Below are 12,568 nucleotides of genomic sequence, written 5' to 3' on the forward strand. Positions count from 1 at the left end.
AGTAAAAGTAATCCCCATATAGATCCATAAAATAATCACTTCTTAGGATACAAACAATGATTCTCAAAAGCAGGATTCCAGTTATCCTATTAACCAAATGAAAGAATACATTAAATCACCAAGGATAACGAGAAAGGCAAATAGAAATTACTTTGATGTTTCACCTCGTACCCAGGAAGTTGGCAAAGATGACAAAAAACTGGAATAGTCAATGATTGAGGGGTTGTGGGAAAAGAACACCAGTAAATTGTTGGTGGAGCTGTGAATTGGTTCATCCATTGTGGACAGAAATTGGGAAATTATGCAAATAATGTGACTAAAATGATCCAGAGATTCTATTTCCAGGTATATATCCCATGGAGGTTGTTTTTTTAAAAAGACTTTATACCAAAATATTTGTAGAAGAACTTTTTAACGGTAGCAAAAACTTAGAAACAAAGTATATGTACATCTGTTGGGAACAACTCAACAAAGACTGTTACATAAATATGGAGCATTTCTGTATATAGAGTAACATGTTATTGAGCAGGAAAAGAACTTATATAAATTGATACAAAGTGAAGTTATCTGAACCAGGAATACAACAAGTACAATAACTATAACAATGTAAAAATCATCAGCCACAAAATAATCAAAAACAAATGTTGCCAAATAATAAAGCTTGAGCTTGACCCCAGAAAAGAGATATGAGCAAACACTTTCTTCTCCCCCTGCTCTCCTAGAGGTTGGGTTTCACAAATATCAATTAATAATTTATATAATAATTTTTTTCATAAGCTGTTTTGTTTTCTTGAATTTTTTTCTCTTTTCTTTTTTAATCTTTGTTATAAGCGATGGTTCTCTGGGAGGAGAAAGGGAAGGATCTAAGAACCACAGAGTGATCTGAGTGATGTCAAAACAAAAAGATACCACCAAAAATAAATTTTAAGAAACAAAATAAAATAACCACCTAACATTTTATTATTATATCAGGGATGATAAGAAGAATCTTGACTCAATTTGACTTCCAAACAACTTGATATTACAGAACATGGATCTTTGTTGGGAGAGGACTCTTCCCATGGAGCTAAAATATGCCTTAACCTTTCTCTGGGAGGACATGGTAAACTCTGATTGGTCCCCATTGACTGGAACTGCCTCCAGATGATTAGCTGGACAAGTTTCAGGAGTAGAAACTCCTGTCTGAGGACTCTCCCCATAAGAGTAAGTTGCGAAATGAATCTACTTTTTTTCACTCCTTTTTCCTTTGAAATTCCAGACTATGGTGTATCAAAGGATGAAAGAGATTTCTCCCTTTCTCTCTAGCCCCCACCTCTACCCAACAGTGATGCCAACTTCAGTCAGAAGCATATGGAAAGGGTGATCTCTGCTTGCCCAAGACAGCCCGAGTGCCTAGACCCCTCAGTTCCTGGCTATCTTCTGCTTGTCTGTTTCCTTTTTCTGAGCATGGGTCAGAGATTTGTTCCTAATATGTGAAATTAGCATAAAATATAGTTATCACATTAAGAAAGTCATGTGATGGGGGAAGACTGAATGGCCACCTGAAGCCCTGACTTCCTGAATGGGCTGAAAGATGACATACTTGGTGATGTGCTGGAGAACAGGAATCATAATCCAGACTGTTCTATCAGAGAACCTCCCCCCCCCCCAGTAAGAATGACATCATTATGAACAGGATGATTTCAGAAAGAGCTAGAGAGACCTATGTGAACTAATGTAGTGTGGGGGAAAAAAAAAGCAGAACCAGGAGAATATTGTACACAGTAACTGAAATATTGTGGAATGATCAAATGTGATAGACTTAACTATTATCATCAACATAATGATTCAGGACAATTCTGAGGGATTTATGAAAAAGAATGCTATCCACCTCCAAAGAAAGAACTGTTGGAAACAGCTGAAAACATATGATTTATCACTTGTATACATGTATTATCATGCAAAAGTGAGAGAGAAAAAAGAGAGATTGGGCTGAAGTGTCTCTCTCTTGGGCATGGGCCTCATTCTGATCAAGAACTCTTCTCACTCTTCCCAGCAGTCTCTGATCTTATCTTTCCCATGCTGCCACTTGTGAAAGGGTCCAGATCATCTGGGAGTCTGGAAAACTGAAGAAGCCTGGCTAGAAGTTCTTGGCAGTTAAGGGCGACTTGGTGATATTTTCCTCTCTTTTTCATTCTTACTTTTACTAATAAACAATTATAATTCAATATTTAGTCTCAAATATTAAATTTAATTATGATACTAAGAATGGATGTTTCCAGCTTTGGGATTACTCCATGAATAATTTTGAGTTCAGCAGTTGCCTTTTAAAAAAATTATTGTTTTTTTTTCATTTAGAAGAGGCTAACAAGGATATTGAAGGATATTTTTTCTTATTTAGTCTCTTGACTAACAAAAAAGGCATGTTTCAAAACTATAACAGGGGAGGGGCAGTATAAAATTCTTAACCAAAGAGAAAAATAAAATCATAATCAACAAAATAACCAATTTTGATAACAAAATTTAAAAGCTTTGAGTTCAATAGTTTTTAAATAAAGGAGTTAAGTGCTCACTATCTAGAGGGAAATGATTTCCTTAACAACCACCAAGAGGACCCTAGAGTTAGAGACCTAGAGGCATATACCATAGCTAGGGAAATCTGGACCTTGTCAACCCTCCACTGTCATTTGCTCAGAGAGTGCATCTCCAAGGTGAATGGAAAATATATGTTTGGCCATTATACAAAGGATCATTACCTTCTGGGGCAGTATCTATCATAAGCATAATGAGGTTATTGGAGTGTTTTATTTGTAATGGGGAGCCTGGTCATTGAGGAAGCAGGCCTAAAAGTATGCTCAATATGATCTGCCTGGTATCAACCCATTTGGAAACATGATGAGCTTGTTTCCAGAAATGCATGATGTGATGGAGAGGCCCTCTTCACTTCAGAGACTATGTAATTTTCTGCTCCTTTCTTATAGACACTACACACTGATGAAAAGGTTCTTTACTAGCCAATGAGCCAGAACTGAGTAACCAAATAAAAGACATGAATAGATAAGATTTCTCTCCCTGTGGGTTTTTGAGTGGAGAGGAAGAACAATTGTGGACCTCTAGGTAAGGAGAATGGTCATTCTGCGATGTGAACATGTGATGCCTAAGCTTCTTTTAGCTGTATTATACCTATTCTTTCCTGTTCTTGGATGAATAAGTAGCAGAGATGGAATGGGTCAGATTATGAGCTGGTAGGACCTTGTAAGTTTCAGAGGGTCAGAAAAGCCCCCAGAAGTAGGAGGCCATAGCAGAGCCTGCTGGCTGTCGTAGTAACTGAGATTAGGATACAGCCCTAAAGAGCAACCTGCATGAGCCAGTCCAGTAGGAAACCAATTTGCCAGCCCTGATATGCAACCCATTGACATGAGATTGATTGGGGGAATGGTTGTAGTCACCATTTTCAAAGTAACCATTTTTTTCAGGAGTTGAGGTGGTGGAGAAGAATATGGTTGGGTTCTTAGGATTTTTCTTCTTTTCTTCTCCTTTGGCTATATCTTATCAGTAAATATTCCTTTGTAAAAGCAAATTGATTTTATTTAGTCAGTTGGTATTGAGGAGTTATCAACTGGTTATTATAATATTGAAGAAATCACTGGTCAAACTGATGAGGGAAAACGGATCCCACTGGAACAACCAGTATCTGAGGGCCTGGTGAGTGTCATTTATATTGATTAGGGAAAACTCTCACCAACCAATCAGCCCTGTTTCTCCAAATAGCTGCATAGACTTTCTCCCTTAAGAAGGGGCACACATGCCTGCCTGAGGGAAGGAGAAGAACACACATTTACTCCCTAGAGGAGAGGAGCCCATAGGGTGTGTTGCCTGCAGACCCACAATGAAGTCCTGTTCTAATTGCTATGGAGGTGTGAGGTGGAATTCTTTCAAGAAAGACACCAACCAGAGGCCATGTACTTCAGAATTCCTCTATTTGTTTAGCCATGTCTGTGAGTCTTCTTTGTTTGGGTGTTACCTAGCCCAGAGATGAATGATTCCTTTGCTGGCAGGACTGAGTGTCCCAGCTAGCAAGTTGGGTTACTGCTGGACTGGCCCATGCAGGTTGCTCCTCAGGGTTGTATCCTCATCTCAGCTTTGGTGACTGCCAGGAGACTATGCTATGGACTCCTACCGCTGGGGGCTTTTCCTCTCTTTTGAAGCTTACTGAGGTTGGGCTCAATACCTGCATCAAAATATTAGGATAGTCATTACTAGTTATATCAGCAGTTCTCAGACCTCTCAGTTTAGCACCCCCAAAGGAGTTTTTATGTGGATCATATCTACTGATCTTTAGAGTATTAGGAATTAAGATGACTTGACATTGTTATGAAAATAGTTTTGATCTTGTGGACCCCCTGAAAGGTTCTTGGGGATAGTGTCCCCAAACCACATTTAGAGAAATACTAAGCAATTAATATGTAGAGGAACATACCAGATGGGAACTCACAAACCCTCAAACTCCTTGGGGTCACCCCTAGGACCCTGAATTGGGAAAGCAATAACCAAGCATTGGAGACTGAACCTCTCAATACTAGTGGAGGTAGGGAGACTGAGCTCAGAGGCTAAGTGCATCAGATATACTCTATTTGTTTAGCCATATCTATGAGTCCTTTGTGTCTTATTTTCTGTGGTAGAAGGAATATATAAATGGCTGTGTCCCAAACCTGATACCCTTATTATTCACTGAGTACTTAGGCATCATTGTTACCTATTTCTGGGGGAAACTCTACACACAAACTATACCCTATTTTTATTTTAGGATAGGTTTCTCCTCAAAATTTACCCAAGCTTGGGGGCAGATCCAGAGAGAGAAATTGACCCCTTAAAGGATACCCCCTCATTCTAGCCCCAGTGCCTATGAATCAGAACTCTTCCTGACCCTTGGGCCAAAATTTGACATTATATTTCAGATCCCCAGTTTGTGTAAGGTAGGTACATAGCCATGCAGAGCATTTCAGTGTTATATGAAATAGATAGAAGCGTGAGAAGGGAACCAATAGACCTGAGCCCTCTTCCCATTTCTGCCATGAACTGTGAGGCCCTAAGTCAGTCACTTCCCCTCTGCATATTGTCTTTGACATTAAAAATAGCACAAAGAGATTATGAATCATAATTAATGATTATTATGGACTCTAAATATAAATATATGTATAGATATAGATATATGTGCCTATTATTTTTTTAAACCCTTACCATCCATCTTAGAATCAATACCATGTATTGTTTTCAAGGCAAAAGAGCAGTAGGGGTGAGGCAGTGGCAGTTAAGTGACTTACCCAGGGTCACATAACTAGGAAGTATCTGAGGTCATATATGAACCTAGGATTTCCCATCTCTAGGTCTGATTCTCAATCCTCTGAGCTACTCAGCTGCTCCCACCTGTTACTTTAAAGACTAAATTATTAGGAAGCCCCAACTTTTATGGCTACTAAGGGATTTATTTGGTGCCCAGTTCTCTAAACAAATGATTAAATGGACTTCCGGTCAAGATGGCGGCTTAGAAGCAGCAAAAGTTCAGACCTCTGAAAACCCTTCTTTACAGATCATAAACTGAATGCTCCTAGGGGACTGAAATTCAAAATTAACAACAGGACAGAGCCGGGGAACCCTCCCTCTGGACCCAAATCAAAAGGTATGCCCCCCAAAAGCCAGAATCCTAGAACACTCGGGTCTAAGGGGAAGGCAGAAGGAAGGTCCCAGGACCCCTCCCCCCCAACCCAGCAGCAGCAGGAACCTCAGGGCCAGCAAAAGTACTGTTCTGAAGGGTGCACCTTGAAAGAAACCTGGGCCAGGCTCGGGGCATCCAGCACTGAAGGTAGGGAACCAGCCAGAGAGAGATGGGGGTGAGGGGGAGCCTGTAGCCCCGTGGCTAGGTACTTCCATCAGAGTCTCATCAGAGGTTTTTGCCTCGGGGCACATCCAGACCAACCCAACTGAACCTAATCCCATCAGGAGTCCTCAGAGCTCAGGGAGGCCAGGACCCCTCCTCTCCCTAGAGTGCAGGGCCTCCCAAAAGGACAGGAACCTCAGGGTGGGAAAAGGCACTGGGGTACCTTGTGGACAGTGCTGTATGCTCAGAGTGTGGAAGTAAGGCAGCAGAGAAGCAGCTGGAGAGAACTGAGAGCAGTAACACCTGAAACACCAGCAGGCAGGGGAGTGCAGACCCTGGGCTTCCCCAGGAAGACAGAGCAGCTGCGGAGAATGGACAATTTGCCTGGGGCTGAAGTCTCGGATCATCAGAAGCATACACTGAGACCCAGCCCTCCTCACTCAGATTTCTGACTGGAAAGGGGAGGAATGACCATAGAGATGGCAAACAGTGCAGAGGTGCAAGAGCCTCCAAACACCAAGAAAAGCAAGAAGAAGGGGATGACTTTGGACACATTTTATGGAGCAAAAATGCAAAATACAGAGGAGATAGAAGAGGAAACACAAACAAATGCTCCAAAACCTTCCATAAGAAATGGAAATTCTCCACAAGCTCTTGAAGAATTTAAGTTGGAAATTATCAAAAATATGGAAGCCTTCTGGCAGGAAAAATGGGAAACAATGCAAAAGGAACTCAGCAATCTGAGGGAACAAAATATGCAAATGCAGAAATAGCTCAAAGCCTCAAAAAACAGGTCAGACCAAACTGAAAAGGAAAACCAGTCTTTAAAGGTCAGAATCAGGCAACTGGAAGACAACAATCTTGCAAAAGAGCAATAATTAATAAAACAAAGTCAAAAGACTAAAGAATTAGAAGATAATGAGAATGAACAAATTAAAACCCCCCAGAAGAAAACCACACTAGAGAGCCTAAAAATTAAGGGAGAAATTAATAAAATCGAAAGTGACAGAACTATTGAGCTAATAAACAACACTAGAAGCTGATACTTTGAAAAAAACAGACAAAATAGACAAAGTACTGGTTAATCTAATTAACAAAAGGAAAGAAGAAAGGCAAATTAACAGCATCAAGGATGAAAAGGGGGATCTCACCTCCAATGAAGAGGAAATTAAGGCAATCATTAAAAACTACTTTGCCCAACTATATGGCAATAAATATACCAACCTAGGTGATATGGATGAATATTTACAAAAATATAAATTGCCTAGACTAACAGAAGAAGAAATAGTTTTCTTAAATAATCCCATATCAGAAAAAGAAATCCAACAGGCTATCAAAGAACTCCCTAAGAAAAAATCCCCAGGGCCTGATGGATTCACAAGTGAATTCTATCAAACATTCAAAGAACAGCTAATTCCAAATACTATACAAACTATTCTACATGATAAGCAAAGAGGGAGTTCTACCAAATTCCTTTTATGACACAAAAATTGTATTGATTCTGAAGCCAGGCAGGCCAAAAACAGAGAAAGAAAACTATAGACCAATCTCCCTAATGAATATAGATGCAAAAACCCTAAATAGGATACTAGCAAAAAGACCCCAGCAAGTGATCAGTAGGGTCATTCACTATGACCTAGTAGGATTCATACCAGGAATGCAGGGCTGGTTCAATATTAGGAAAACCATCCACATAATTAACCATATCAACAAGCAAACCAACAAAAATCACATGTATATTTCAATAGACACAGAAAAAGCCTTTGATAAAATACAACACCCATTCCTATTAAAAACACTAGGAAGTATAGGAATAGAAGGGTCTTTCCTAAAAATAATAAACAGTATATATCTAAAACCATCAGCAAATATCATCTGCAATGGGGATAAACTAGATGCATTCCCAATAAGATCAGGAGTGAAACAAGGATGCCCATTATCACCTCTATTATTTAACATTGTACTAGAAACTCTAGCAGTAGCAATTAGAGAAGAAAAGGAAATTGAAGGCATTAAAATAGGCAATGAGGAGACCAAGTTATCACTCTTTGTGGATGATATGATGGTCTACTTAAAGAATCCTAGAGATTCAACCAAAAAGCTAATCAAAATAATCAACAACTTTAGCAAAGTTGCAGAATACAAAATAAACCTGCATAAGTCATCAGCATTTCTATATATTTCCAACACATCTCAGCAGCAAGAATTAGAAAGAGAAATCCCATTCAAAATCACCTTAGACAAAATAAAATACTTAGGAATCTATCTGCTGAGACAAACACAGGAACTATATGAACACAACTACAAAACACTCTCCACACAATTAAAACTAGACTTGAGCAATTGGAAAAACATTAACTGCTCATGGGTAGGACGAGCCAATATAATAAAAAGAACATCCTACCCAAAATGATCTATCTATTTAGTGCCATACCCATGGAACTTCCAAAAAATTTTTTTTACTGAATTAGAAAAAAAACATAACAAAGTGCATTTGGAAGGACAAAAGGATCAAGAATATCCAGGGAAATAATGAAAAAAAAATTACAAAGGAAGTGGGCCTTGCAGTCCCAGATCTCAAACTACACTAGAAAGCAGTGGTCATCAAAACAATTTGGTACTCGCTAAGAGACAGAAAGAAGGATCAGTGGAATAGACTTGGGGTAAATGATGTCAGCAAGACAGTCTATGACAAACCCCCAAACACTAGCTTTTGGGACAAAAATCCATTATTTGACACAAACTGCTGGGAAAACTGGAAGACAGTATGGGAGAGATTAGGTCTAGATCAACACCTCACACCCTACACCAAAATAAACTCAGAATGGGTGAATGACCTGAACATAAAGAAGGAAACTATAAGAAAATTAGGTGAACACAGAATAGTATTCATGTCAGACCTTTGGGAAGGGAAAGACTTTAAAACCAAGCAAGACATAGAAAGAGTCACAAAATGAAAAATAAATAATTTTGATTACATCAAATTAAAAAGGTTTTATACAAACAAAACCAATGTAACCAAAATTAGAAGGGAAGCAACAAATTGGGAAACAATCTTCATAACAAAAACCTCTGACAAAAGTCCAATTACTCAAATCTATAAAGAGCTAAACCAAGTATATAAAAAATCAAGCCATTCTCCAATTGATAAATGGGCAAGGACATGAACAGGCAGTTTTCAGCCAAATAAATAAAAACTATTAATAAGCACATGAAAAAGTGTTCTAAATCTCTGATAATCAGAGAGATGCAAATCAAAACAATTCTGAGGTATCACCTCACACCTAGCAGATTGGCTAACATGACAGCAAAGGAAAGCAGTGAATGTTGGAGGGGATATGGCAAAGTGGGGACATTAATTCATTGCTGGTGGAGTTGTGAATTGATCCAACCATTCTGGAGGGCAATTTGGAATTATGCCCAAAGGGCAATAAAATATTGTCTGCCCTTTGATCCAGCCATAGCACTGCTGGGTTTGTACCCCAAAGAGATAATAAGGAAAAATACTTGTACAAGAATATTCATAGCTGTACTCTTTGTGGTGGCCAAAAAGTGGAAAATAAGGGGATGCCCATCAATTGGGGAATGGCTGAACAAATTGTGGTATATGTTGGTGATGGAATACTATTGTGCTAAAAGGAATAATAAAGTAGAGGAATTCCATGGAGACTGGAACAACCTCCAAGAAGTGCTGCAGAGTGAGAGGAGCAGAACCAGGAAAACGTATACAGAGACTGATACACGGTGGTACAATCGAAGGTAATGGACTTCTCTATTAGTGTCAATGCAATGTCCCTGAACAATCCGCTGGGATCTAAAAAAAACTATCCACAAGCAGAGGATAAACTGTGGGAGTAAAAACAACGAGGAAAAGCAACTGCCTGACTACAGGGGTGGAGGGGATATGACTGAGGAGAGACTCTAAATGAACACTCTAATGCAAATACCAACAACATGGAAATGGGTTAGAAACAGGAACACATGTGATAACCAGTGGAATCGTGCGTAGGCTATGGGAGAGGGAAAAGTGGGGGGGGGCGGTGGGGGAGGAAAAGAAAATGATCTTTGTTTCCAGTGAATAATGTTTGGAAATGACCAAATAAAATAATGTTAAAAAGGAAAATAAAACAAACAAAAAAACAAATTATTAAATGTCATATATGTTGAAAGCTATAGACCCTAGAAACTTATAACTAAAGAATAGGGTTTGGACCTGTGATTTAATTGATATAAGGAACTTTCAGATGAAGAAACACTCTCTGTCACTATAGGCCTGTACCTTAAGGTCTTAGAAAGTTGCCAAAACTACTTAGGAGTTCTGTGACATCCAGGATCATACAACAAATATGTATCAGAGAGAGACATTGAATCCAGTTCTTCCTAGCACTGAGACCAATAATGCAAAGGGTTACTTTTCAAAATTTAATGATTCTGAGACTCAGGGTTACATACTCAGGGATGTTTCTGATACCTTAAAGGAAAATGGTATAATTTAAAGGATTAAACCTCAGGGGTATATGGGGTGCTCAGGGAGGGGTAGTATCTCTGGTATGGAGGGCTTGTTGTGCCCTCTTAGGGCATCTTTCCAGCCTCTGACCCTCACCTGACACCCAGCTCTCACTTGTGGCTCCTAGTAGCTGCTAGCATGCGGCAGCGGCCACACCCCAGGCAATGGCTTCGACAGGCCGGCTAAACCTTGTGAGGGTAGCCATCGGGTCATAGACCCCTGGTGAACCAGGGCTCTGCTCACCCAGCATGTGAAGACTACTTCAGCTGAATAGACTGAAGAAACCAATAAGAAGTTTCAACGGCTGAGATGGCGACGCAGCAAAGCACTGTGGAGTGCTTAGGGCATGTTGAAGCACAAAAGACAACAGGGCCATCCAATGCAGCTGAGGAAGTCTCCAGATGTAACGATTTTTTGTGCCACTGGACCCAGGCTTCCAACGCCGAGAGAGTGGGACTGTCTCTGTGCAACAACTTTTCCACTTAAATCTCCTTCATGCACAAGTGTCTTTGTGCACACTCATCTATACACCATAGATGAAAATGCACAAAGACAATGATCATCCTTGGTTAACAAGAGACTACTACTAAACCTCAGAGCTTTCTCCCTCCTCCCCAATAACTTCCTCTATCATACCCACTTCCTCTCTGTCCTGGACTTTGGCATAGTAATTTAAAGATACAACCTTAACCACCACCCCCACATCTATACAAACCTGCCCTGTCTCCTTTACTTCACCTAGGAGGGTGGGTAGTGGCAATTCTCACCAAGAATGCTTGAGAAACAACACTTTAGTGTTTACACTAAGTAATAATTCTATTATAGACTGTCCTCAACTTTTAAAAAAAGGTTTTATTATGAAAGTTTGTCCATTGATGGTTCTAAAAATAATGTTTATATGGAAGTTATGGTTCCTAGGCTAGCCTACAATTTTTTATGTTCTGTTCCACAAAAAAAAATTTTTTAACATATTATATACTTTTACAATGAAAAGTTCAGTTGAACAAAAAAGTGCTTAGTACCTCAGATCTTTCGGGGACTTAAAAAGATATTATATGTCTAGGGCCAGCCCATGCATATAACCACCATCAATAATGTAGCTTTTTATGGGTAAACTCAAAGGATCACATAGGGTCATAATTGGGGGCTAGAAAAAGACCTTACAGGTCATCCAGTCCAATTCCTCATCTTGCAAGTAAGAAAACTGAGTCACAGAAATCCCTCAATTGCTCAGCTAGAACATATCTTGTTGCTCACACTTCATTTTGAAGACCAATGGCACCATGGGGTGATGTTTTTTAACTCATGCATGAATTAGATTTAAGTGAGGCAGAGTTGCCCAGTTGTCAGTCTCGTTTTCTTCCAGAGTCATCCAAGTTCAGCAATCAGACAAAATTCAGGGTGACTGTTGTGATAAGGAAATCACTTTTAAAGACTGATACATATTAATTTAAGGTTGTCAAGGATTTTACTTATGAAAATCCTAAATTAAACACTCAAATCAGAATGGAGTTTTATGGTAATTTAATTATAACGGGAATAAGAAAGAAGGAGAGGGAGAGAAGGCAAGAAGGGGAGAAGGAAAGAGGTTAACTCAACCTTCTGGCACAGCCAGAGGGAGTTTTGGACTTGGAGGGCCAAGGCAGGGAAGGGAATCAGTCCTTTCACTCACATGACCCATCTGAAGGAAAGCTGCCTGCGGACCTCCTCCCAGCTCGAGCTCCAAGAACGAACTGGTACCTAGCCCTGTCCACAGGAAGTGAGCGAACTCCAGAGGCTGTTCTCTACCTCACTTCTTGCACGTCACACATGCCAATGGTGCCTCAAGCTTGGCTTAGGACAGCCCAGGGGGCAGTTAGTTATTTCTGATTTGTCATTAACTAGCACATGCCCATGTAGTGTAGGTGCTAGACCAAGCAAGATGGAGGAAATTTAAAAATAACACTGTTGATAAAGATGCAGTAGATAACCTTGAAGTCTTCAATGACTGACCAAGCTTTAAATGCTCTACAGTACCTGCTTAAGCCACCTTCACAGGATAAACTCTTCTCATATGCCCATCTCCTGTCCCGCCCCCCCCCCCATCCTCCCAGGGGGAAGTCTTCACAATCCTCCAGTAGTAGACATTGCCCCTAAGTCACAGATAGGTTTGTGGCCCATCTGTTACCCTTAACCTGGTTTAGCCCATCTGCCAAGATGGTTTC

The sequence above is a fragment of the Monodelphis domestica genome, chromosome 8 (genome assembly GCF_027887165.1).
Source record: "Monodelphis domestica isolate mMonDom1 chromosome 8, mMonDom1.pri, whole genome shotgun sequence".
Classification (NCBI taxonomy): domain Eukaryota; kingdom Metazoa; phylum Chordata; class Mammalia; order Didelphimorphia; family Didelphidae; genus Monodelphis; species Monodelphis domestica.